Source organism: Neofelis nebulosa, chromosome 17 (genome assembly GCF_028018385.1).
Source record: "Neofelis nebulosa isolate mNeoNeb1 chromosome 17, mNeoNeb1.pri, whole genome shotgun sequence".
NCBI lineage: Eukaryota > Metazoa > Chordata > Mammalia > Carnivora > Felidae > Neofelis > Neofelis nebulosa.
Window position 1 is genome coordinate 61599410 of NC_080798.1, and position 27130 is coordinate 61626539.

The following is a 27130-nucleotide window of genomic DNA, read 5'->3' on the forward strand; positions in this document are numbered from 1 at the left end:
ACTGGTGGACAAGAGGCAGGAGAAGGCTCTGTCTCAGACACGGCATTCACATGAAGCAGGATCCCAAGTTCCACCCTCAGGATGCTAAAGATCTCTGTGGTGTCTTGGCCAGTGCTTACAGCTGGGTGTGTGTTTGCAAACACGGAGCAAGGGTTTTCTGTCCCTGTATTCCTGCACAGGGTTTCTCGAAGCTGGCACGAACCTCAAGCACTGATAAACACAAGCAAGGAGAAGCAAATCCCAGTACACCACACACCTTGGTTTTATTGAAAAGCAACAAGTATGTGATTAAGCTTTTCAATTTTCTTTAAAGACAGTTACGGGGGCGTCTGGGTGGCTCAGTCGGTTGAGCATCCGACTTCAGCTCAGATCATGATCTCACAGTTCCTGAGTTCAAGCCCCATGTCGGGCTCTGTGATGACAGCTCAGAGCCTGGAGCCTGCTTCGGATTCTGTGTGTGTCTCTCTCTGATCCTCCCCTGCTTATGCTCGCACGCTCTCTCTCTCTCTCAAAAATAAAATAAACGTTAAAAAAAAAAAGTTACAGAACAACACAGAATGCATGATGAATACCTACACCAGGAATACAGCAAATAATAACATCTACCATTACAGTTTTGAAGAAAATTGAGGTAGTCTTAATCCAAGGTTTCTCAAACTCAGCAGCACTGGCATTCAAGGCTAGGTCACCCTCTGCATCCTGGGCCCTGGAGGAAGGTGCTGACTAGCAGTCCTGACCTGGAGCCCACCAGATGCCAGCAGCACCCCCCAGGCTGTGACCACCGGAACGTCTGGGGACACTATCACAAACACCCCTGAAGGGCAGAGAACCAGGGCTGTACATCCACCTGCGATTTGACAAAACAGGAAACCAAATCAGGTTTAGTTGCCTGTGGTCATGCAGGGAATTCAAAGCAAGTTGCAAAGAGCACCCAGGTCTCCTAAATCCTCGTCTAAAAGTCTTATCAGTCTAAGGGAAAATACTTTAGGAATTAACCCAATTATGTCTGGAAGACAATGCAAATTAAGAGCCTCCAAAACATTTATGCCTTTTGGCAGAGAAACCCCATTTCTGAGGAGTGCACACCGAAGAAACATTCTGACACGGAAACAGCTTCATGTAGCATACATGTTCACATCAAAACCCCTGCGGCCACGACAATCAGGCTCCGTTGTCAAACAGAACTGCACCGGACCGCACCGTTATTGCAGGCTTACAGCTACAGGGGTTCACAGGGCACGTTCTCCCCCCCCCCCCCCCGCCCCAGAAGTAAACAGATTGGTGAGGACAGAGCACAGGCGAAGACCGCGGAGACGTGAAAAGCCAGTGTCCGACACAGCTGGTGGGCGACTGGGAGGGGCTGAAGAAGCACTCCACAGACGGGGCAGGGGCCCACCCCTGTCTGAGGGCAAGGCCGTCACGACGCACGGCCTCGCGGAGAATCCACCTAAAGCAACAGGGAGATGTTCCCGCCGACGGGACTGGCAGGATGCACGAGGCAAGAATCACAAGTGCCGAAGTCTGATGTGTGCAGTCTGTGCGAGAAAAACGACCCAGATTCTTTACTTTTTATTCATTTATTATGAGAGAGAGCGTGAGTGAGGGAGGGGCGGTGAGAGAGACAGAGACAGACTCCCAAGCAGGCTCCACGCCGCTCAGTGCGCAGCCCGACTCAGGGCTGGATACCCAGGACTGTGAGGCCGTGACGTGAGCTGAAATCAAGAGTCAGACTCTAAATCGGCTGAGCCATGCGGTGCCCTGAAAATGAGTTTTTAAAATAAACAGATGCATAGCCATAAAGAAAATCAAAAAAGGGAAACTCTGTAGACCAAACACTGGGTAATTCCAGAAAGTCAGGAGAATCAAAGCATGAAATCAAAGCAGAGAAAGTGACTGGGGGCGCACTGTGAGAACGGGGGGCATGGCGGGGGAGGGCACAATCACAGGAAGTGTACAAGACCACATTGTACAAAACCAGCTGGCTTGGGGAACCTGGGTGGCTCAGTCAGTTGAATGTCCGACTTCGGCTCAGGTCATGATCTCGCGGTCTGTGAGTTCGAGCCCCGTGTCGGGCGCTATGCTGACAGCTCAGAGCCTGGAGCCTGCTTTGGATTCAGTGTCTCCCTCTCTCTCTGCCCCGCCCCTGCTCGCTTGCTCGCTCTCTCTCTCGTTCTCTCTCTCTCTCTCTCTCTCTCTGTCAAAAATAAATAAACACTAAAAAAAATTTTTTTAAAAAACAAAAACAAAACCAGCCGGCTCTTCCCAGGCAGGACCAACCCAGACTCCACCAACCACCACCCCACGCTGCCTTTCAAGAGGTTCCCCAGCACCCCGACTCCCTGCTCACCCTCAATATGGTACGTCACCACGAGGAACAGTCTTTTAGACATCACGCACACACACACATCTTGAAATCCTGATTAATGAGGACATAAAAACAACTTTTCTGAGGGTCTAAGTCAGGAAATAGTAGTACCAGTTATCTCCAGCTCTTAGCAAACTCATCGAATTCCAAATCAGCATCATGCTCTAAGGGCAAAACTCAAAAGAAACACGAATATGCTGGTATCTGCCCATCTCTGGAGTGCAATGCTGACCTCACCATTTTATGACAGGGTCACTGGCAATGGAAACACGAAGATAACAGCCAAGGGGGCGGTGACTGTTCCACCTCATTGGTGTGAAGAGGCTCCAGCAAAATGATGGCTCATTTACTTGCAATCTCCCACAACGCTTACCCGGCTCTACTCCTAGAAAGCGAACAACCTGAGGACAGACCACGGGACACCGTGTACCAGCCTATCTTCCGTTACACAGGAACTCAGAGTCAGGAACAGCTCCCCTCGTTCTAGGCAAGTGCTCTCTACTCCCGCCCCTGGAGCCCACGGAAGACAGACAAGGCTGGCAGTGACAGACCTTAACAGAAGCCACATACCAAGCACATCAGGGACACAGACAGGAAGCACGAACGCACCCTCCACCAGGCACCACAGCAAAAGCCTGAACTGAACGGGGCCGTCCAGCTAGAAGATTCGCCTTGAAAAAGGAACATAAAACCCAAAGAATATACAAAAAAAAAAAAAAAAAAAAAAAAAAAAACCACAACACAGCAAAGCTACCGGATACAAGATCAGTGTACAAAAATCTGTTGCGTTTCTATACTGTGGCAAGAACAAAATCTGAAAGGGAAATGAAGAAAACACGGTTTACAACAGCATCAGAAAAAATACTTAGGGACAAATTTACCCAAAGAGGTCAAAGACTTGCACACTGAAAACTCTGCCTTAAGAAACCAAAGACGACCTATGTGCGTGGACTCCCGTGTTCGTGGACTGCAGGAACTAAGACGTCAGCATGCCATGAAGACATCGACAGAGTCGCGTGCGGTTATAAAATGCTTTCCTCCGGGGGGTGCGGGGGGAGCTCAGTCAGTCAAGCCTCGTGGTTTCGGCTCAGGTCACGATCTCACAGTTCGTGGGTTTGAGCCCCTGTATCGATCGGGCTCTGTGCTGACAGCAAGGAGCCTGCTTGGGATTTTCTCTCTCCCTCTCTCTCTACCCCTCCCCCACTCACTCTCTCAAAAATAAATAAATATTTTTAAAAACCGTTTTCCTTTAAACATCCTATCTAGTGCAACTTACAGAACTATAAAAGTTTTCCAGGTTTTTCTTTTCCTAAAAGGGTGATTTTTTTTTTTTTAATACTAGAGAGAAACTCCTCAGACTATCAACCTCTAAAACAAGTGGATTAAGATTTGAGAATCCCTAAACCTCTTTAGTCCTAAAAGTTTAAGATCCTTCAATATACAACATAACATTGTTTCCTTTAGAAACACACCCCCGGGGCACCTGGGTGGCTCAGTCAAAGGTCCAACTTCAGCTCAGGTCATGATCTCACAGTCCGTAGGTTCAAGCCCTACACCGGGCTCTGTGCTGACAGCTCAGAGTCTGGAGTCTGCTTCAGATTCTGTGTCTCCCTCTCTCTGCTCCTCCCCTGCTCTCACTATGTCTGTCTCTGTCTGTCTGTCTCTCTCAAAAATAAACAAACTTTAAAAAACAAAACAAAACAAAACAAAACACCCCCAAAGGGGGTCAGTGGAGTAGAAGACTCTTGATCTCGGGGCTATGAGTTTGAGCCCCAAGTTGGGTGTAGAGATTACTTAAAAATAAAATCTTTAGAAAGAAAAATACGCTCTTTTCCTTCAATGTATTCTTTTCATGGAGAACATGAACCCACTGCAACACTTTGTATGGCTGGACTCCTAGGACGCACGGCACAACACAACCTAAGGGGTGGGGAGGGAGCTGGGGGAGGCGCAGGGCTGTGAGGACCCACCTGGCACCCCACGGAGCTGAGACAAGCGGAAGCAGGCATGCTCAGCTCCGATGCTCCATGTTTCGCCGACTGTACTGTGTTGTGTAATGAGGACAAAGCTCAGGAAGCATCTGTGGAAGGAGCAACTGTGATCAGGCGCTCTGCACTGCAGCCCCAACCCCAGCCCTGTGGGGTGAGTCTGCTGTCCTGAGGCCCAGCCCATGGAATGAGAGGAACATTGCCAGAACCAATTAAACTGCTTTCTTAAGAAAAACAAAGGGGAGTTTATTCTTTACATGGTATCTTTTCCAATTTACTTTTAAGTTTATTATGAAAGAGAGAGACAAGACAGCATGAGTGGGGGAGGGGCAGGAAGAAAAGAGAGAGAGAGAACCCCAAGTGGGGGCTTGAACTCATGAATCTTGAGATCAGGACCTGGGCGGAAACCAAGAGTCGGATGCTCAACTGACTGAGCCACCCAGGCGCCTCTCTTTTCCGTGTCTATCTGGACTTTTCTTTTACTTTTTAATTTTTTTTTAAGTTTATTTATTTATTGGGCGGGGCGGGGGGGGGGGAGGGGGGGACGCTCCAAGTAGGCTCCATGCCTTCAGTGCAGAGCCTGATGCCGACTCACAAACTGTGAGATCATGAGCTGAGCAGAGATCGAGTCCGACGCTTAACCGACTGAGCCCCCCAGGAGCCCCATCCACAAATCTTAATGTTAGTTTGTGCTGGCTGGACCCCTCCCCTTCTACTTTCTGTCCCATCACGAAGGCAGCCGCACACCTGCCAGGAGAATGAGAAGTGGCGAGCCAGCCAGTCGTCCAAGCCCCATCCGAGGCTTTTGGCAAAGCCTCCCCAGCCAGCAGAGTCCACATCCAACTCTGTCCTCCCATTAACACAATGTCTAAACCCAGGAACTCCCACTTGGGTCTGCTTCTTGGTTAGGAATCATTTAGAGGATTCTGGAGTAGCCAAGGTGAAGTGCAAAAGACAAGTAAAAGCAAGCTGGCCCGAGTGCCTGCGACCTGACACCCAGGTGCACTTACGTCCCTTCTGTATGAGGTCTGACACGCAGGATGGTGGCCCCAGCATGTCCCTACCACTAACCTGTGCCTCGTCCTCCCAACACTTCACTCACCTCGTGACAACCCTACCGGAACAGGACGGTTCCATTTCTCTGATGAGAAACCAGGTTCTAAAAGGCTGACACATTTGCCTCAAAATCAGGAGCAAACTCAGGCAATCACACACACACCCCCCCACACACCCCCCCCCCATGTACACAAGGCTCCTGGAGAGCATTTCAAGTCCACAACCGAGACAAAGCCCTCCCGCGCCTCCAACGTGACACAATACTGGTGCGGACAAGGAGGGCGCTCAGGCCGCAAGCATCCAGGGCAAGCCCGCTTCTCCCTCCCTCTCCACCAGGAGTGGAGCTGCCGCCCTCTGCACCCAACCGCCCCCGCCCCTTCTCGAACCACTTGGGTTTCTCTCCCCAACTCTACTAACACTTTGTTTCAAGAGCCAGACTTCCTCCTCAAATGTGGCTCCCCGGCTCCCTCTGGACGATCTTATCTGCCTCTGTGGCTTTAATCACCACGCTGTCAAGTCCCTTCCGCGTCTCCAGCTCAGAGTTCCCCAGTGAACTCTCCGAGTCCAGCCACGTCACAGCCACAGCCACCAGCACACTACAGTGCACACGTGGGCCCCCGAGGCGGCTGTGACTGCTGTGTTTTCCTGCCCCAGGTCCGGGTACCAGTGTGTAGACACTCATCCAGATTAGAAACCTGTCGTCCCCTTGTCTCTGGTGTCCAAAAGTCACCTGACAAGTTCTGTCAGTTCCAGCTTCTCAGCACAGTCCTCCCCGCTGGCCTAGCTCCCAGCTCAGCAGACGTCCGGATTTCTTCACTTACGCTATCAAGACAGCATCTGTGTCTCTACTCCGACCAACTCACCCCACACTGAGAACTGAACTTGGCAGGTCTGAATCGCCTCTCTCACGCCTATGGGAGTCACCGCACCAGCAAGTATAGTATGTTAGTGTTCAAATTTCAAACCCAGAGTGAGAAACATTTTACATCACGACACACACGCGCGCGCGCGCGTGGGGCTGCGTCAGGCGTCCGACTCGATTTCGGCTCAGGTCATGATCTCACAGTTCATGGGTCTGAGCACCACATCCAGCTCTGTGCTCACAGCTATGGAGCCTGCTTGGGATTCTCTGTCTCCTTCTTCCCCACCCCTCCCACCACCACCCCCCACTCTTTATCTTTCTCTGTCTCAAAATAAATAAGCATTAAAAAAAGAAGAAGAAGAAGAAGAAGACACACGTACACACAAAGACACAACTGCAGGGAGCTGTCCCGCACAGCGCCCGGGAGTCTCCCACTGGAGCCTAGGCCGGCTGCCGTGTCGCTTCGTTTTGAAAGCAGGTGCCTCCCACCCAGCTGACTTCACAGGCCGTCAGCTTTCCAAGAGTGGACAGGCACCGTTCTCTACTTTCCTCTCGTGCTGCCGTCCTTGGGAGACCTTCCCCCAGGGCCGCCCCCCCGCCCCCCACACTGCAGGGCAACCACTGAGCTAACCTCGCAAGGCCCTGCACAGCCCAACACCATACCCAGGGTCGCACGGGTACACCAACACTGAGACCCAGCGCGCAGGAAGCCCTCCACCGGGAGCCTCAGAGCACAAACCCGCCGGCGTACTGGCCAGCCTGGAAACAAGCCTCCTCACGCAGAAGCGCGGTCCCAACAAGCCTCCAGCCTCTGCCTCTGAGAAGCTGTGCGCTTTGCAGGCAGCTCATACTCATTCTTCGATCCGGATGAAAACTCATCTCAAATACATGTAGTTTGGGACAAAACCGATTAGGAATTAAGAATACAGAAAGAAGGCTTCCCCCGCAGAACATTTCACTAGAAGCCCCAGCTGAGTGGCCAGGCCTGGTCACCTCCTAACCCTCAGGCGATTCATCTGGACACAGCTGGCTCCTCAGAGTTTTCTGATTCTGCATCACCTACAAATTAGTACATTTCTTTACGTAAAGTGTCCAATTTCTCCTTCAGGTTACTGCTTCCTGACAGTGCAAAAACCCCTCTACGTGCCAAGTTACAGACCACTTTTCTCCTCCACCTTACTACCACCTACAAAGCTTTCAAAATGTATTATTACCGAATGGAAAAGAAGCATCATGGGCGCCTTGGTGGCTTAGTGTGTTAAGCGTCCAACTCCTGGTTTCAGCTCAGGTCAAGATCTCACGGTTAGTGACTTCGAGCCCCGCGTCGGGCTCGGTGCTGACAGCTCAGAGCCTGGAGCCCGCTTTGGATTCTGTGTCTCCCTCTCTCTCTGCCCCTCCCCTGCTCGTTCGTGTTCTCTCTCGAAAATAAATAAACATTATATATATATATATATATATATATATATATATATATATATATATATATATCGCTCACTAGTCCAAAGATTAAACTCTTTGAACTCTCAAGTTCAAAGATCTCCCTCAAGGAGCAGCGAGGGAGAGAGACAGGGATGAAGGGAGAAGGAGGGCGCCCAGCCCACAAGGACTGCATAGAAACCAGTCACACTTGGAAAAGAGCCAGAGAGATGTTTGGGATCAGCACAGGGCAGTCATGCTCACTGGCTGTTGTCTGTAACCACAGCGCCTGAGGGGAGACACCCACACAGGACGCTGGCCTCCAAATGCAGAAACTTCCAGGAATTTAAGACCCCCCACTGTCCTGTCCCACGCACTCGATGGAAAAAGGGCCCGAAATGCAAACAGACATTGAAGGCAAAGGGGATGCCTGCTGAGTCTCAAAGACTTAAATCACCTGTGATTGATCTCCTACGTATTTCTACCCCAAAAGATGCCTCTGCGAGTCTGTCGCTGGGGGTAAGGGTGGTAAACTGTTAGTTTTGTGAAATGCTTCCCCAGCAAATCTAATAATAATCCCCGATCTAGTCCCACTGTCCCATCCAAACCCCCAATTATGCAACTGTGGAAACAATCGCCAGAAAGCAGCGTTCCTCAAACTTGAGAATTCTCGTTACCCTTCCCTCCAGAAGAAGTTTAAGAGGCCTCATTTGAGGAACAGGCCAGAGAAATGAGAAGATGCCACCCAAGTGCCAGGAGCAGCGGGCTGGCCGCGGGCTCGTGTTACGACATGAAGGGCCCAGGCTGCTGGTCTATGGACGGTACCGCCCTCCACACCCCACGACAGAGGTCTCCTGGGTCCAAATCTGCTCTGACGGACAGGATCAAACCGCTACTTATTAAAGGCTGGAACGCGGATGGGCAAAACCACTCACGCAGCCACACCACACGTGACATCAGAGAAGGAGACTCCATAATCTTCTGGATTCTAGCGATCTAATGGGTGAGGAGCTACCTACTGCTAGGGCCTGGGGTTTGGAGGGGGGGGGCCCCCACCTGAAGATCGCACAAATGTGCAAGAACGAAGGGACTGCAGGGCCAGTGCAGGTGCACGTCGGGTACGTCCATCAGCGTGCTGACTCCCCTTCAAGACAGGACATCTGTTGGGGCGCCTGGGTGGCGCAGTCGGTTAAGCGTCCGACTTCAGCCAGGTCACGATCTCGCGCTCCGTGAGTTCGAGCCCCGCGTCAGGCTCTGGGCCGATGGCTCGGAGCCTGGAGCCTGTTTCCGATTCTGTGTCTCCCTCTCTCTCTGCCCCTCCCCCGTTCATGCTCTGTCTCTCTCTGTCCCAAAAATAAATTAAAAAATGTTGAAAAAAAAAAAAAAAAAAAAGACAGGACATCTGCTCGGAGCGCAGCATCCGCCTACCAGTCCGCCACCGCCACGCCTTCACCAACCAGCATGCTTTCAATTTCCTCAGTGCAAGGAGTAATATGTCTGTCTCACTTCCATTTCTGCATTTAATTCCATAGGCTAGCAATGCCCTTCATGGACAGAGCTCCTCAAATGTCCAGAAGGACAAATGTATTCTAGTAACGTAGCTGAACCGGTGCAATGACGCATTTTGCTGCCAAGCAGAGAAGACACCGACGCATCCACGCGTATCCGCCCACCAAACTGACAGGAGACACCCCAAGCAAAGGAGGTGATTCTCCCCCTTGACAAGTGGAGTAAAACTTCCCTCTATTAAAACCTGAAAATTCAAGTTAATTCCTGGTAGAAAATCAACAGGAACCTCAAATAATGGCTGCCCTGGCCGTTAAGAGAGAACAAAGCAGGATGGCCATTCAGCAAGAGTAAAACGAAAGCAGCTGAAAAGGAGGAATGAGAATTTGGATCCAAATGTGTGAGCATCAGGGCAACCAAAGCCTCCTTTCCGGATTTACCATAAGAATATTCCTTTCAGAGGACCTCCTTCAGAATTAAAATAAGTAATTATTTTCAACACTGCCAATTAAGTGCAAGATGCAACCAGAAAGCTTTGACCACATATCTGTTTCAACTAAATTACTATAATTATCTTAAGTAATTAGCAAATTGTCAATTGAGACATCCCGAAATAAGGGTCAAAAAACGGTACTTTTTTTTAAAGGTTTATCCATCTTTGAGAGAGAGAGAGAGCACGCAAGCAGGGAAGGGGCAAAGAGAGAAGGGGACAGAGGATCCAAACTGGGCTCCACACTGACAGCACAGAGCCCAACACAGGGCTCGACCTCACGAACCGTGAGATCATGACCTGAGCCAAAGTCTGACGATCGACCAACTGAGCCACCAGGTGCCCCAAAATGGTGCTCCTCAAAAAGAAGTTACGTTTAGCTCTTAGGTGGACTAACTTCCTAACTCTAACTGAACAAAATTCTGAATTCAATGTACATTTACCAACCGTATCTTAAAAGTGATGGGGGAGGGAACTGTAAAGTGGGGGAAGCTCAAAGTGGTTTCATTTAAACCAAAGACGGCAGGGCACCTGGGGGGCTCAGTTGGGTAAGCGTCCGACTTCGGCTCAGGTCACGATCTCACAGTTCGTGGGTTCAAGCACCGCATCGGGCTCTGTGCTGACAGCTCAGAGCCGGGAGCCTGCTTCGGATTCGGTGTCTCCCTCTCTCTGCTCCTCCCCTGCTTGTGCTCTATGTCTCAAAAATAAATAAATATTTAAAAAAAAATTTTTTTAAACCAAAGATGTTAACAGTCAATATATGAGCACTCGTCCCCAATCTCCTAAAAGGTGACGTGCAAAAAAGGAACAGTGTAAACAAAACTCTTATCTCAAATCTAACCATTTTTAAAACAGTGACATAAACTATGTTTAATTCCTTGAGGAGAAGCCCATAATTAAAGACATAGGAGACACACACACACACACACACACACACACACACACACACACACACCTTAGGGCAAATCTTGTTTCTAAACTAAGAACTGTCCACTTATAAAGTGCAGGGGGGACAGGACACAGCTCTCATCCCATGAGTTAAAGATGGTGCTTATGTATCCTACAACACAGAATAAAAATGAAAGGCTGTAAAAAAATCTTTCAATTACACACCAAAAAATGGAACACATGTGCCTTAACACCTGATTCCTTCCCTCTGACATTTGCGAAAACCAGCAGGGCCACAGCGGCTGTCACCGCCTCCTGCAGCGCCCCTGCTCTGCACTGTCCAATCTGCCTACACCTCCTCCTCCCACGCCTGGTGCCCACTAACCTCCCACAGCCACTGTCACCTCTGAACCAACAGCCCTCCAAATCTTAGATCTCAAGCCTGGCACCTCTCATGAGACCTCACTCCTGTGACACACCTTCACAGGGGCGCATCTAGCTGGCATGCGAAACTCGTGCACTCAGACCCAGGCCTCGCCCGCCCCCTGTCCGGGCCACGCTTCCACACGTCCCGTGTGCTCACTTCCCTCCTGTGTCCTCTGAGCCCTCCTGCAACCAGCCACCAAGGGGCACAGTCATGCTGTGGCCAGGGTATTTTCCCGAAGATCAACGTACTGCCAGCTAAGACTAGAGACCACAGCGCAGGTCAGAATTATGACCGTGCCACTGTTTGCTGGCAGTGGCCCTGGCAGGGACCTGCATACGTTCTAACAGCCTGTTTTCTCACCTGCAGAAAGAGAAGTTCCTGGATACAAAGTACGAAATGAACACAAGGGAGTCAACCGCATTTCTAGGCACCAGCAAGCCCCAGCTGCAACACGGGACGGAGACAGGTGAGCGCCACGCGCCAGCGCCCCAAGAGTGCAGGCACACCAGAAGCCCCCATTCACGACAGGCAGCACTGCAGGTGAGCCGGCGGAGAACGGTCACGCAGGGAGGAGGCCGGGTCGACTCCCATCCACATGAGAACGATGGAGGGGCGTCTCCTTGCCCCACACCGTACGTGGACACTAATCTGGGAAAAAGATTAAAGACAAAAAGTACACAATTTCCAAAAGGCACAGGAAGCTATCTTTACGTCCCTGGGAGAGGGATGAACTGCTTCACCAAGATACAAGGGGCCGCGAAGCACCCTCCGGAAGATGTGTCCTGCAGAAGCTGGCACAGTCCCTGCAAGGGGACTCGTGTTCCAGTCACCTCAGAGGTAAACACAACAGAACACTGGCTTCGTGCGCGTCGACTGACCCTCCCTCTGCAGCGGGCCACGCTGCCTGACGCGCCCACTGGAGACCTCTTTCAAAGCTGGGTCGAACCTCTCAAACCCCGCTGCTCTATCAGCAAAGTTTATCTAACGCGCCAAACCCTGTCGTCATTCGCACCACCTTCCCGGCAGCTTCGCCACGACCGCATTCGATCCCAGCAAGCCGCTTTCTCTGCTCCTCCGTTAGAAGCAACTCCTCCTCTGTTCGAGTTTTCTCATGAGACTGCACAATTTAGCCCCATCCTCGACCCCCCTTCTCATCCCAGCCCTCGTGTTTCCTGTCATCTGCAGTGACTTCCTCCACTAAAGTCTTGAACCCCTCAGAATCCTCCATGAAAACATTAATCTCACTGCCCATTTCCATCAGAGCTCTTGGGATGACCAGGTACACTGTCAATGAGCTTTAATATTTTGAAAATAATCTTTTTTTTTCCTGAGCAGCAGGTCTCAACAGGGGCTTAAACTACTCAGGAAAGCATCCTGTGAACAGACGTGCTGTCACCCAGGCTTTGCTGTTGCGCTTACAGGGCACAATCAGTACGGGCCCCAGGACTTAGGGAGTGGTCGGTGAGGCTGGCTTCCACACCCGGCCCCTGACAAGAGCGTCAGCCGGCGGTGAGGCTGGGAAGCCAGGCACTGACCACCCCTCTCCAGCTACCACAGTCCCAGACGGCAGAAGGCTACTTCGTCTACACTGAAAACCTGGCGTTTTCTGCAGCCAGACGCGTTCATTGGCGGTCTCGGCCAGATCTTCTAGATCATTTGCTCCAACTCCCATCCCGGCACATCGCCTCTCCATCGCTGTGCACTTTTACACTGTGGAGACGGCCTCTCTCCTCAGGCCTCGTGAACCACTCTCCGCCACTGGCTGGAAACTTTCCTTCTCAGCTTCCTCACCTGTCTCGGCCTTCCCAGAACTAAAGAGTCAGGGCCTGGCTCTGGATTAGGTGCTGGCTCCCGGGAATATTGGGAGCTGGCTGGTTCCAGCTTCTCTCCGGACCACTAAAACTGTCCCCATACCAACAACAAGGCTATCGTGCTTTCTTCATTCGTGTGCTCACGGGAGGAGCACTTTTCATTCCTTCAGGAGCTTTTCCTTTGTGTTCACAGCTCAGCTAATGTTCGGTGCGAGAGGCCTCGGTCCGGCCTATCTCAGCTTCCGAATGCCTTCCTTACTCACTAAGCTTGGTCATTTCCAGCTTTTTACTCAAAGTGAGGCTCTTCCTTTCACTCACATGGACAGACCATCACAGGTCGTGGCTGGGCTAATTTCAGTAGCGTGTGTCTCGGGAAACAGGGGGAGGCCTGAGGGCAGGCGGAGAGACAGGGGACTGGCCGGGCGGTGGAGCAGTCAGAACACACAGCAGGTATCAGCAGCTAAGCTCGCTGTGCTCCACAGGCACGGTCTCTGGCACCCCAGAACAACCACAACGGTAACATCAGAGACACCGATCGCACCAAAGATCACTGCAACAGCACCAGCAAATCACGAAAACACTAGAAGTACCGCAGGAATTACCGAAATGGGACCCAGAGACAAAGAGAGCAAATGCTGCTAGAACGACAGCACTGGTAGACCTGCTCCCCGCACGGCTGCCAACATCCCCAATCGGCAAAAAGACACCGCGTCTGCAACGTGCAGTAGAACAAAGTATCCTGTAGACGAGACTTTGAAAGCCAGCAACACCAAGCGAACGCTTTCACTTCTAGAGAGAGAAAACCAAATGTGCCCTAAACACTGCAACAAAGGGAAAAACAGGTAACAAAGTCCTGCACCGAAACAGGGATTTAGGCATGAGGGTAAGGAATTCCATCTAAAGGGCCCCTGGGTGGCTCAGTCGGTGGAGCCTCCGACTTCGGCTCGGGTCGTGATCTCACGGTTCATGAGTTCGAGCCCCCTGTCGGGCTCTGTGCTGCCGGCTCGGAGCCCGGAGCCGGTTTCAGATTCTGTGTCTCCCTGTCTCTCTGCCCGTCCCCTGCTCATGCTCTGTCTCTCTCTGCCTCAAAAATAAATAAAAACATCAAAAAAGTTTTTCTTTAAAAAAGAAAGTCCACCTAAAGTGCAATGTGATACTGAAGATACACTGGAAACTACAGGCAAGAGCCCCAGCACCCAGGGCTGTGACTATGAGCACACAAACAACAACGCAGAGCTGGTTCTCTTCCGAACGTGCCCAGCTCACACACATCTCTGTAAACCGCAGACCCCTGCAGACCGCTTGCACTCTAAGTGATCACACATGGACCGGACCTGGCCGGAAGCTAAATGCTCGCAAACGGACCTCAGTTAGGGTCTAGACTGGATGGCCAGTCTCCACAAGAAAAGGCACCGCCACCCACTCCACGCACAGCTTTCTGGACCCACTACCACATCCGATGGCGCTTCGCTTCTCCTGGGCCTGGGAGCCGAACCGCCATGTGCCGTTTTGCCTCACGGTCCACGCCTTTACTCTCCCGAGGGGCCCGCCTAACAGCAGGAGGCACACAGGGAACAGGACGTGTCGTGACCGAGGTCCAAAAACACAGCCCCCCTCCCTTCTAGCGCCGTGTCCCACACCACTGTCCCCACCTCTTTTTCCTCTTCGTTCTTCAAGGGGACGATAGAACGATTCACACCAACAGGCTTCCTCCAAAGAATTCAGGGTGCAGTTACTGAACAAGGAACATCTTACCCAGGAAGAGAGAACCACCAGACAATGCTGAGCACAAACTAAGGGCCAAAACAGTCTGACCCAGCCACATGGGCAAAGCCCCTGAGAGGCTGCAGAAACCGTCCCAGTCTCAACCAGCAGGGCCAGGACAAGGGGACACCCGCCTCCGGGAGCTAAGAGTTGCACCCAGCACCTGGGCCAGTCTTGCCAGAGCGGAAAAGGACTCCGTGTAACCCAGTAACAGTAACTGGGTTACAGTAACATCTGTGACTGTGTCACAGTATGTGCAGTGTGGGATCTCGGTGTGCCTGTGTGTGTTGAAGCAAAAGGAAAAGCGTTTATTCTAGATCATAGTTTTAAAAAAAATTAAGGGGCTCCTGGGTGGCTCAAGTGGTTAAGCGTCCGACTTTGGCTCTGATCATGATCTCACAGTTCACGATTTCAAGCCCCACATCGGGCTCTGTGCTGATTAACAGTGCAGAGCCTGCGTCACACCCTCCGTTTCCCTCTCTGCTCCTCCCGTGCTTGTTCTCTTTCTCTCTCTCTCTCTCTCTCTCAAAAATAAATAAACATTGGGGCACCTGGATGACTCAGTCAGTTGAGCGTCCGACTTCGGCTCAGGTCATGATCTCACAGCTCTTGAGTTCGAGCCCCATGTCGGGCTCTGTGCCGACAGCTCAAAGCCTGGAGCCTGCTTAAGATTCCGTGTCTCCCTCTCTCTCTGTCCTTCCCCCGTCCATGCACTTACACACACACACACTCTCTCTCTCTCTCTCGCTCTCTCAAATAAAAATAAACATCTAAAAGTTTTTAAAAATAAATGAACATTAAAATTTTTTTTTTTTCGAATGAGCTTCCCATACTGTACATGTGCTAAAATTCTCTGGGAGGATGTCCTAAATGAACTTTCATTCTAAACAAACTAAAGACATTCTCAAAACAGGCTATATTACACAGACTTTTCTTTAAAAAAAAAAAAAAAAAAAAACCTACAAATCCAAGGTCAGAATACATCCTAACATCTAATTATAAATGCAGTCATAAAGAAATCAATTTAAAAAACAAAAAAAACCTGTTTCGAAGATGTGCAAACCTGAATCGAAAAAATTAACCCTGCCCTGCAATTTAAGCATAGGCCTCCTGCAGCAATCTTTGCAACCTAGTGTTGCCACAGTGACTCCATGGCACCAGCCATTTACGGCACCTCATGGAAAGTTGCCTTCCCAGGTTCTCCTTGTAAAAAGCTTTCCTCAAATCATCCAAGATCTGAGCCTGATGATGTATCTGCCGGCAGATTTCAAAACAATCTATTGTAGTTAAACAACTACAAATTGAAACTCTAAAAGGGGCACCTGGGTGGTTCAGTGGGTTAAGCATCCGACTTTAGCTCAGGTCATGATCTCACAGTTTATCAGTTCAAGCCCCATGTCAGGCTCCGTGCTGGCAGCTCAGAGTCTGGAGCCTGCTCTGGATTCTGTCCCTCCCCCTCTTGCTCTCTCTCTCTCTCTCTCAAAAATAAATAAACAGGGGCGCCTGGGTGTCTCAGTCAGTTAAGCGTCCACTTGGGCTCAGGTCACGATCTCATGGTTTGTGGGTTAGGTCCCTGAGTCAGGCTCTGTGCTGACAGCTCGGAGCCTGGAGCCTGCTTCAGATTCTGTGCCCCCCTCTCTCTCTGCCCCAACCCACTCGCATTCTGTCTCTATCCCTCTCAAAAATAAATAAACCTTAAAAATTTTTTTTTAATTTAACATAAATAAGAACATTTTAATCAAAGTCTAAAAGTTAAAAATCCTCGCACTAGAAGCAAAATCAAGATCAGCTATGACCAAAATTCTAGAAAAAAAAAATTTTTTTTTTTAACATTTATTTATTTTTGAGAGACAGAGAGTGAGCGGAGGAGGGGCAGAGAGAGAGGGAGACACTGAATAGGAAGCAGGCTCCCGGCTCCCAGAGCCCTATGCAGGACCCGAACTCATGGACCGTGGGATCATGACCTGAGCTGAAGTGGGACCCTTAACCGACTGAGCCACCCAGGTGCCCCCCCAAAAAACATGCTTTTTAAAAGTAAGAAGCGTTAACTCACCAACGTGGGAAGAGTCAGACAGGTGTGTCCATGGCGTGACAGTGAGTGCCCAGGACAAGGGTTCAGGAATCACGGAGCATAGGACCGAACCAGCAACAACAGGCGTGGAGAGCAAGAAAGCCCTGCAGAGGCGGGGTGAGCCACCCACAGGCGGTGGTGCCTTGGAACACACACCAGGCACATCTACACTCTCCGCCCTAGGGAATAACAGTATTCTGCACGGTCTTCTAAACGGTTACAGCATAATTAAAGGGACAGCTGGGTGGCTCAGCCGGTTAAGCGTCCGACTCTTGGTTTCGGCTCAGGTCATGATCTTACAGTTCGTGAGTTCAAGCCCCGTGTCAGGCTCTGCACTGACAGTGCAGAGACTGCTTAGGATTCTCTCTCTCCCTCTCTCTGCCCCTCCCCTGCTCGCTCTCTCTCTCTCTCTCTCTCTCTCTCTCTCAAAATAAATAAATAAACATGTTTTAAAAAAATAAATCAAAATTAAAACCTATGTTTTGGGATGTGATGGAGTAGTACCTACCTAAAGCACAAAGAAGCAGCTCTATTTCAGAAAGCTGCTTATTAACAAGAGATTAAAATTCTTCCTTTGTAAAGAGTTTTGCTCAAAAGTGATCCCGAGTAAAGAAAACTCTCTAACCTTCTCCCTAGAAACAGCTTATCCAGACACACTGGTTTTGTCTGTCTCCATCTCTGTCTGTCTCCCAATTCCTCCAGGTTTTAGGCCAAATCAATTTTTTCCTTCGCTGGCCTGTGTCATTCAAGAGTGGTTTTACAAATCTAAGATTCACTTCTTTTTTTTTTTTAAACTTTTAAGTCAGCCTTATGACCAATGTGGGGCTCGAACTCATGACTATGAGACCAGGCATCGCACGTGCTTCTGTCTGAGCCGGCCAGACGCCTCTAAGACTCACTTTCGAGAGAAGTGCGCAAGCGGCTCACGGAGGACATGTGCACAAAGGGCACGTCGTCAGGGTTGGTTCCCTGCACACCCCTGCTTCCAGCAGCTTCCCCAGGCCCTGTGCCCCGCTCCCACCTCCAGCCCCCTGCACAGCCGATGCGCTCCTGGCCGGCCTCCAGCAGGCCTCTGGCACCCCTTCCAAGGGGCTGTCACGGTCACTACCACTGTTATGAAGCACTTCACCACAACATCCAGTCTCTCTGCCTCTTTCATAACAAAGACAAATACGAATTTTTCCTCCAGCCAGGAAATATGTCAAACATTTAGTATTCCAAATTAGACTTGATCTTAGTCAGCAAAGAGAACACATACCTGTACTCCAGGGCATCAGGGGCCCTGCAGGCAGGGAGGAGGTGGGAAACACACAGAGCGCTCCAATTTCTAACACAAACATCCCACCCCCAGCACCACCCTGTACTAGGAGTGTCAACACACGCATGCAGAAGGACACCAGCCACACACGGAAAATTCTTTAAGCAACACCCTCCCCACCCAGAGGCCACCAAGCCTGTTGAGCCCTTTCAACCAGGTTTTGCAAGCAAGAGACATCAATTTATTAGGGACGGTACTTACGAGGAACACCCCTTTCCACATATAAAGACACACAAATGAGATGGATTAGGTGAGGGCAAAAAGCAGTGGTCTGTTACCAAGACAGGTTAAGAAACACGTTTGCACACGTGTTGAGGGATGGACCGAGAACCCAAACGGGTGCAGAGTGAACCCACTTGGAGAACAGAGGTCTGTCCCTGAAGGAGAGCGGGAGCAGAATCGTGCACATGTGTCACCAGTGTGTGAGGACAAAGTGCCCTGTCCAGCTGGACGGGACAAAGCGCGAGCGGTAAACCTGAGGGTCAGGTACACGGTTTTAGGAGAACATTCAAACCTACTGAGGGTGGGACAGAAGCTGATGGAAGCTTCAAATCTTTCATCAGTAATAACATGGAGGGGGGGCGCCTGCGTGGCTCAGTGAGTTAAGCGTCCGACTCTTGGTTTCGGCTCAGGTCATGATCTCACGATTTGTGAGTTCAAGCCCCACACTGAGCTCCATGCTGTTGTCAGCGTGGAGCCTGCCTGGGCTTCTCTCTCTCCACCCCCTCAAAAATAAATACATCAACAGTAAGATAATAACAATAACACAGGGGCGCCTGGGTGGCGCAGTCGGTTAAGCGTCCGACTTCAGCCAGGTCACGATCTCACGGTCCGTGAGTTCGAGCCCCGCGTCAGGCTCTGGGCTGATGGCTCGGAGCCTGGAGCCTGTTTCCGATTCTGTGTCTCCCTCTCTCTCTGCCCCTCCCCCGTTCAGCTCTGTCTCTCTCTGTCCCAAAAATAAAAAAAATAAAAAAAATAAAAAAAATAAAAAAACGTTGAATAACAATAACACAGAGATGTTTTACCAAGGAAAAGTAGTTGAATGATTTTTATACTCCCGCCTAAAACAACAAGACTCAAAACAGATAGCTGTTGGTGGGCAATTTTTAAAATTACAAGCGGAATAAACAACACACTATACTGAAAGCCTCCACCTCAAAAAGACATGAGCAGAAGAATTTATCAATAAGAAGGTAAGTTTTCATGCCCAGAGAACGCTCTAGTTATGGTTTCCTCTGAATTGTAACCCAGAATAGATGGAACACTGCTCACCCGAGTTTCATGGGCTTGTGCATCAAAGACCTTTGCTGAGCAAAGCAGCTACTAAACCTTTCTGAAAGGTTCTGTCTTCAGAGGACCTACTTTGGGGAGGGGTGCAGGGGGGTACCTGCTGTCACAATCAGTAGCTTCACCGACCACTTCCCCAAAACCCGTCCGTCCCCGCATGCACGGAAAATCCGGTCCCCAAGACCCGTCCGTCCCTGCATGCATGGAAAATCCGATTCAACCAAGAACACTAGAAGAGCCAACTGGTGATCATCGCGCTTTTAGCCACTGCCTCTACTCCCAAAAGCAGGAAAAATAAAATGATGCCAGTGGATCTGAAATTATTACGGACCACTTCGGGATTTCTTAGTATGCAAGGTTACTTTTAAAATTCTTATAAACAATCAATTATGAAGAACCAACTGAAAGACCCTACTCTTTCGCTAGTGTCTCCATGAAGTGCACCACCGACTGGCCTCAGGGAGCCTAGAGGAGGGGTCTGCAGAAGGGAAGGAACCCACAGGGGACGACGCCCCAGGGCTGGCAGGGGCACACACAGTACCACGACCCTGCTGGACCCTGAGCCACTCAGCTCACACAGCACCTACCGTGCAAAAAGCACCTAGTCCTGCTGGCCTCCAAGGCCAGGGCCAGGCACGGGTTCAGGGGCACAGGCTTACTGCACCCCGTATCTCCCCAGAGCAGGCCCAGCTTGGTGGGGGCAACTGTTCACGGCTGATGCCTTCCCAGACCCTACCTGTGTGGCTTGTTTGTAAAAGGAAAACGAGCTGTGTGGACGTGGCATGAATCGAGCCCTGCAGAGGGAGGGAGCAAAGTGGACAGCCCCACCCCATGCTGGGCACTTGTGGAGAGCCTGAACACTCCGGCCTCAGGGGGTCGTCACAGCACCTCCACGGGACAGATTCCACCATTCGACACGCACCTCCCTCAAGGAGACCCGGGCCGTGTGAGTGCCAGGCTCACGGTTCCTTGTCACAACAACAGAAGGACAGTCAAACCTGAAGACGCGTGAGACTCAGAAAAGTACAAACTGAGGCGACCATCTCCCAGGACGTACCTCCTCTGACCCAGGGCGACAAGAGCCTCTTTGGTAGAACACAGGGCCATGCAAGGACCCAACAGGACGGGAAGTGGGAAAAGGCACCACACAGATGCTGCCATGGACACCACGTGGTGTCCCCAGGGGAAGCTGCCGGCAGAGGAGAGGAGGCTCCAGAAGACGGCAAGATTGTAGCTGCCAATGACCGGCAAACGTGGGCAGCCCCTCTGGGCTCCAGGGAAGCTGGGGGACCATCTCCATGCAGCCCCAGGTGCCGCCTTCATGGGTACCAGGAGGAGCCTCGGACCCTAAACCCCAAACCCTGCCTGGACCCGAGCCCTCCCCTAGCCCCTCCACACCTCCAGGCTGTTGTAGCTGCTGGGGACAATAGAGCCCTCACAGACCCACTGGTGACTCCCTGCCTTCCTCTGATATCCCAACAGGCTCTTTAGTGACATCAGGGAAGAGGTTTATTTTTTTAATTATTTTTTAAAAGATTAAAGTAAAAGAGATTTGAAAAAACCTAGCCTAGCACGTATGTTCTTTAACAAGCAAACAGCAAAGAGAATATGAAGTTTTGTTTGATTCTTAACAGGATCCACTTAAAACCACCGCCTGAGGGAACAACATCTTACAATTTTTAAATGTTTATTTGAGAGAGAAAAAGAGTGTGCGTGTGTGTGTGCACGAGCAGGGGAGGGACAGAGAATCCCAAGCAGGCCCCATGCTGTCAGCTCAGAGCCCAATGTGGGGCTGAACCTCACCAACCACGAGATTATGACCTCAATCAAAGTCAGACGCTTAGCTGACTGAGTCACCCGGGTGCCCCTCTTTTACAATTTTATAGTATTTTTTAATTTTTTTTTTCAACGTTTTTTATTTATTTTTGGGACAGAGAGAGACAGAGCATGAATGGGGGAGGGGCAGAGAGAGAGGGAGACACAGAATCGGAAACAGGCTCCAGGCTCCGAGCCATCAGCCCAGAGCCTGACGCGGGGCTCGAACTCACGGACCGCGAGATCGTGACCCGGCTGAAGTCGGACGCTCAACCGACTGCGCCAGCCAGGCGCCCCCTTATAGTAATTTTAAAACAACCTCTTTCCAACTGCGTTTCATACAAGATATAAGAAATCCATGATCGGCTCCTAGCTGGGTATGTTTTCCAAGAATGGGACAGAGAGGCCTGAAGTTCCCTGGGGACTGTGTCCCCTGCCTCGTTCCTCCAACAGCGTTAGTACAGCACATGTTCCGATTTAGGAAACGTCTACCACATGAGCTCTGAAGAGACTCCTACTCTGCGAGTGTTGAGAACAAGGAGAAAGCTTACAGTGTGAACAGAGGCGAGGTTCTGGGGCGCCTGGGGGCTCAGTCGACTGAGCGTCCAAGTCGGGCTCTGTGCTGACAGCACGGAACCTGCTTGGGATTCTCTTTCTCTCCCTCTCTCTGCCCCTCCCCCACTCTCTCTCTCCCTCAAAATAAATAAATAAATTTGAAAGGAAAGAGCTTTCGGGTGAAGTCCTGCTGACAGGCCCCAGTGCCTACAGCAGAAGAATGTCCCAAAGCACGGCCCGGGGAAACCACTCCCCGCACTTGGTGCCCTGCCCCCAAGGCACCCCCTGAGCACCGGCCCACACTCACACACACCGTCCCCTTCTCCCTCCTCCTCCACTCCAGAGGCCAGAGGCCGCTGCCCACGCCCACTGCTTTCCTGTGACCAGCTCCACCCCGCACACACCTGTCAGATGCCCCCCACACCCCCGCAGCAGTCCCAGCCAACCTGCCAGCCATGGCCCTCTCACCCAACTGCCCGTTCTGCACCTGTGGACGGGATGGCGGCAGCCTTTCCCTTCTGGACTGGGTCCTAGTTAAGGCTTCAGCAGAGCACAGGAGGACCCAACACAAGGCCCAGCCAGCAGTCCAGGCCCCACCGACAAGGGACGCTACAAGGGTCACCCTCCTTCTCCCCCAGCTCGGCCTGCGCTGTCCTCACATGAGCTATCCAGACACAAACCTCCCTGCTCAACCCCAGTGACCTCCCCACCTCCGCTCCCCGCCCCCCCCCTCCCCCGCCGTGCCCACTGCCATCAAACATCTCCCATCCTCCTGAAGGTCCTCCCCACACTTCACTGAGACAGCGTCCCTGGGTGGCCCCTCCCCCGCAACCCCACCAACTCCCTGGTCTTTGCTCCCATGAGATCCCCTGCGTGTCGCCGGCTGAGCCAGCATCCCTGAAGGCCAGCGGTGGTGCCAGGGAAACTGCTGCAGAAGGATCATGGCATGAACAAAGCTGGGGGGCTCCGTGCAGCCTCCTCTCCCTCCTCCTAAACGAGCAGCTGGCAGGCCCTCGAGACCCCTCGACCGCTCACCCCACACGCTTCCCGGACTGCAGGCGCTGGATTCTTCCCGCCCAAGGACAACCGTCCCAACAAGGCCCATCACCTCCTGCCCACTGGGACAGCCTCCCAAGCTGTCTCCGCCAGACTTTCCTTTCTGTATCTTGTACTACGGACACGTCGTACGTCTTCACTCGTAAAACATCCTGTTACACACCAGCCAATGCGTATGACGAGAATTATTCTGCCATCACTGTCAGTCCTCTCTACATCCTCAGTGCCCCACCGAGGCACCCAGCCCCACCTGGGTGGGCACCCGCCACCTCCTGAACTTTCACCCACAAGGCCCTCGTCCCCAACCCTGTCCCCAACCCTGCCCGACCCTCAGCTGCCCTGCATGCTTAGGCTCCTCTACAGTTCTATCCACATGGTCAACTCCCAACCCGTGCCACAGAACCCAGGCCGGGAGTCCGGCTCCTCAGAAAGCAAGGGGACTGCCCCGGGGCAGTCCTGAGTCCTGTGAAAGCCGGTCACGTGAGCCGGCCACGTCTCTCATCTATTCGGGAGGAAGCGGCCCCCGTTTCCTCTGGTCTTTGGAGGCAGTCCCGCCCGTGACAAAGCACAGCAAAGCTTCATCTACTAATGGGTTTCATCCTTCCCGAGGCTCCGTGAAGCACCCAGTCATTGCTGTGCAACAAATATGGAACTGCCCTCGCTCGGCCAGAGCCGGCGTGAGTCTCGTCGGCAGGGAGTGGGCCCTGCACACACAAGCACTTTCCCTTTCCTGGGGGAATCTCGGCGTGACTTTCCCAAAGACGTTCCAATATCAACTGCTTTCGTGATTTTTAGTACCAACAATACACAACTCAACTAGGCTGACAACAGTGTGAACAAAGATGACCAGGTCCCCCCAAGGGCCGGGAGTTCCAGCTCGTCAGGACTGTTGCCTGTGTCCATCCGACATCCCATTTCAGAGTCGTAAAATAATAGCTTTTGGGATCCAGGGGACAGACACAATACCCGGTTCATAAGAACTGTTTTCTCAAACACAGCAAAGTCTCCCCAAGGGCAGGATCTTACTTCTCCACTGGCATCCTAGCCCAGGCCCCGGAACAAGCTAGGTGTTCAATAAATAGTCACTGAAAAAATAGAGCAAAACAGAATCTCGAGAGGTGCAAAGTCCCTTCAAGGTCATGCGGGCCAGGAGTTCTCACACTTTTCTGAACACAATCCACAGTGAGACACACAATTCACACCCTGACCAGGATACACCACACACGAGCAAAACGAAAATGTTCAGAGAGAGTATATACTGCACATGTGCCACACCAGTGTTTTCTATTCTGTGTCCTTAAAGGAACTGCCAAGACCCACTCCTCTGTGCTATCCGCTACCCTACCCAGCCAATGACTGCCCAGTTCACCCATCTAGGTACCATATTCCTAAGTGTTTGCCATAAGCATGCACTCACTTCCCAGACCGTCATTTAGCTGGTATTTTCTTTAAATAGAATAATATTCTTATCCCGTTGAAATGAAAATAAAAACTCCCTTTCCTAAGAGCACTATAATGAAAACAGAGCCCCAAAATGCACCATTGCCCGGCCCTCAAAGCCCTTGCTGCAGCCGTACTAGGAAGCAAACGCTGTGAGCCCCTCCAGGTGAGTCCCTGAGCCCCACCCACCTCCCAACCCTGCCAGAGCTCAGGGCAAGTTCCAGGGCTGCAGAGAGGAATGGGGGTCAGCCAATCCCTCAGTAAGACAGGAACGAGCCTCTGCGCCCATTCAAATCACCATCATCACACACGCTCACAAGTGCAACACTCAGCTCAACAGCAGTCTGGGAGTGTGAGTCCCACACTGGGCTCTGCGCTGTCGGGTCCTCTGTCCCCCTCTCTCTCTGCCCCTTCCCCGCTGGTTCTCTCTTTCTGAAAGTAAGCTCTTAATAAACAAAGTAAAATTTAAATAGAAAGGACAAGTACAATTAATACGAATGCAGTGTTCAAGAAAACACTCTCCATGATCTGTCAGAATTCACGCTGTGGGTTCCAAATCCTGCCAAGGCATTCAAAGTCTTGGCCTAAACAAACCTAATGCAGCATCTGAACACCCATTTCCGTTATCTTACAAAAACAAAAAAGTCTTAGTGTCGTATCACTAAAACTCTCAAGCCACAAACTGAAATTTAAAATACGAGCCTGGGGCACGTGGGTGGCTCGGTCAGTTAAGCATGAGACTTCGGCTCAGGTCATGATCTCACAGTTCGTGGGTTCAAGCCCCGCACCGGGCTCTGTGCTGACAGCTCAAAGCCTGGAGCCTGCTTTGAATTCCGTGTCTCCTCTCTCTCTGCCCCTCCCCCCCTCACACTGTCTCTCAAAATTAATAAACATTAAGTAAATAAACAAAAATATAAACAAAATAGAAGCCTGATGCATAAGTACAAAAAGAGCTTTCGTGTACCATTCATGTCTGCCTTATTAAAAGCAGGCACTGGGGCGCCTGGGTGGCGCAGTCGGTTAAGCGTCCGACTTCAGCCAGGTCACGATCTCGCGGTCCGTGAGTTCGAGCCCCGCGTCGGGCTCTGGGCTGATGGCTCGGAGCCTGGAGCCTGTTTCCGACTCTGTGTCTCCCTCTCTCTGCCCCTCCCCCGTTCATGCTCTGTCTCTCTCTGTCCCAAAAATAAATAAAAAACATTGGAAAAAAAAATTAAAAAGAAAACATTTAAAAAAAAAAAAAAAAAAAAAAGCAGGCACTAACCCACACGCATTTAACGTTTACGGGCAAAGATAAAGGCCAAGGCAGGCAGGGCAGGCCTTGCAGTCCTAGAAAAAACGTGCACCAGCGCTATCCCGGACACCAGCACCCACTGAGAGGGCTTGTCACCCCCATCTCTGGCTTACTGAGTACAGCAGAACTCACTGCCTGGCCTGAGGCCCTAACGTGCCGTGGGCTCACGCCACACTTGCCCACACCCTTTCCTGCAGTGCTTGTTAGCAGCTACGAACCGTTTTATGAGCTAGCTTGTTACATTCTTCGCTATTCCAAATCAGCAAAGGAAAGAGAAAACCCAAGAACAGAAACACAGTAATGGAGAGAAGTCAGCTATAATAGGCCAGTGTAAACAAGGTTGGTGCTTCAAACACAATTAGACACACACACACCTGGCACGCTTACATCCCTGTAAAGGGCGTGTATACCTTTCGCAGCGCTGCATGTCTCCTGAACAAGGTCAGTCACAAACTGCAACAAGGAGCAGATGACATGCTCCAAGCGGCACGGACAGGGTGGAGCCACACCGGGGGGTACAGCCCTCCTGGCTCCTAGTCCGGCCTCCTTCCACCACAGGTGCGCCCCCCACACGACTCCTGCCATCTGACAAGGGAGCACGTCTTTACTGCATGATTAGTAAAGGGCATTCTTTTCCCTGACCTTGTCACAGAGGTCTAATTATTTCTGTGTGGAGCATCTGACTTCAAGATTTGTAAACACTGGGGGAGCCTGGGGGCTCAACTGTTTAAGCTTCCAAAGTCGGCTCAGGTCGTCATCTCTCGGTTCGCGAGTTTGAGGCACCCTCTCCCCACCCCCCCCCCACCCCACCCCCCACCACATCAGGCTCTGTGCTGACAGCTCAGAGCCTGGAGCCTGTTTCGGATTCTGTATCTCCCTCTCTCTCTGTTTCTCCTGGCTCACGCTCTGTCTCTCTCTCAAAAATAAAATAAAAACATTAAAAAAAAAACCCCGCATCGATCACCTTTAAAATAAAAAAAGATTTATAAACACTTATGCATTTGTCAAATGTGTCCTATTTCCCTCCATGTTACAGGGAAAGTGAACGGCTGGAAATACAATGGAACAATTCTGACTGTGCCCTCGGTTTCCCCTCGTCCCCATGCCCAGATTGTCTGTCACGTGACTACTGCAGATCCCTCACTGAGCACCCAGCCCACACAGCTATCTCAGTTACCCAGCAGTCCTGAAAATTCTGGGAGCCAGTTTCTACTTAAAGGACATGCCATAAAATTTTTAGTCATCAAAATTGAAATATCTAAGAAATTCCCCCACCACCATGTTGTTACATATCCCTTTTCAAACTTAATTATAAACGTAGTGGGGCCAGGAGCAGGTCACGGTGTTTGTCAAACCCATTTTTTAGCTCCAGGAAACACTTTTTTTTTCATTATCGGTTCTACATAATTTACCTCGAATTCACTGATTACCAGTAAGACAGAACCATCTTCTTGTACTAAAAAAAAAAAAAAAAAAATCACAAACCATTCTAACCTGTGCTCCATGTGTCTTCCAAGGAAAACCAGCATGGGCTCCAAGAAGGGACGCCTGGCAGTGTTAAATAACCTGAAGGCAGTGCACACACCTCGAAAGCTCTACTCTGGGGGCAGGCAGAGTCAGTGAAGTTACCCAGAAAGGCAACCTATGCGTTTTTACAGAAATTCAGTAGAGACAGAAGGCGACCAAGTTCGTTCACCACTTAATCTTCCTCCCGAACCTCCTTT

The 27130-nt window shown here is 51.0% G+C and overlaps 1 protein-coding gene across 19 annotated transcripts in view; it reads right to left on the bottom strand.

The window, feature by feature from the left end:
• The window catches only part of ANKRD11 (ankyrin repeat domain containing 11), a 183172-nt gene that overhangs the window by 112832 nt on the left and 43210 nt on the right, over positions 1–27130 (bottom strand). For 3 of the 19 annotated variants that reach the window (XM_058708021.1, XM_058708034.1, XM_058708035.1), the window contains exon 1: positions 1–217. The exons of the other annotated variants lie outside the window; for them this stretch is intronic. The gene's annotated coding sequence lies outside the window, so the exon portion shown is untranslated. Of the gene's footprint in view, positions 218–27130 lie in introns of those variants that run through there. 19 annotated transcript variants of the gene reach the window in all.